Below are 642 nucleotides of genomic sequence, written 5' to 3' on the forward strand. Positions count from 1 at the left end.
TATGAATGCAGGTATGAAAGGGGAGAGAGGACTAAAGATCAATACAGCTGCTCATCAGGGAAAGCTCTCCAGATAAATGCAAAGGCCAAAATTTACAAGAATAAAAAAAATCTTCTTAATCTACTAACCATAAGAGTGCTCTTGAAATTTGTCCATCAGTGTCCATTTTTGAGACATGGATCTTCAAAGTTTAAGTCTTCTTTTGTGGAGTAAACACTTGTATTTTCGAAAGTCAATTATGCTTTTTGTTCATTGTTAGTGGCAATATGAAATCAACACCCATGATTTTAGAGTGTGTATAAACTCCCATGGTGCAGAGGATCTTAAAACTCTTGGGCTCAAGTGATCCTCTTGCCTCCGTTTTTCATTTTTAGTAGAGATGGGGTCTCACTCTTGCTCAGGCTGGTCTCCAACTCCTGAGCTCATACAATCTGCCTGTCTCAGCCTCCCAGAGTGCTAGGATTACAGGCATGAGCCACTGTGCCCAGCCTCTGTCTTATTTTTTTAACCTCACAATTAGACATTATTATTATTATCACATATAATCAAATATTTATTTAGATTTACTCAACATATTTACCCATTTATTCACCATTTTTTCTTGCATCTTAGACCTTCCTGCATTGGCCTCATAATCTTTCT

Source organism: Otolemur garnettii, unplaced genomic scaffold, assembly GCF_000181295.1.
Source record: "Otolemur garnettii isolate 467f Iridium unplaced genomic scaffold, OtoGar3 scaffold00076, whole genome shotgun sequence".
Classification (NCBI taxonomy): Eukaryota; Metazoa; Chordata; class Mammalia; order Primates; family Galagidae; genus Otolemur; species Otolemur garnettii.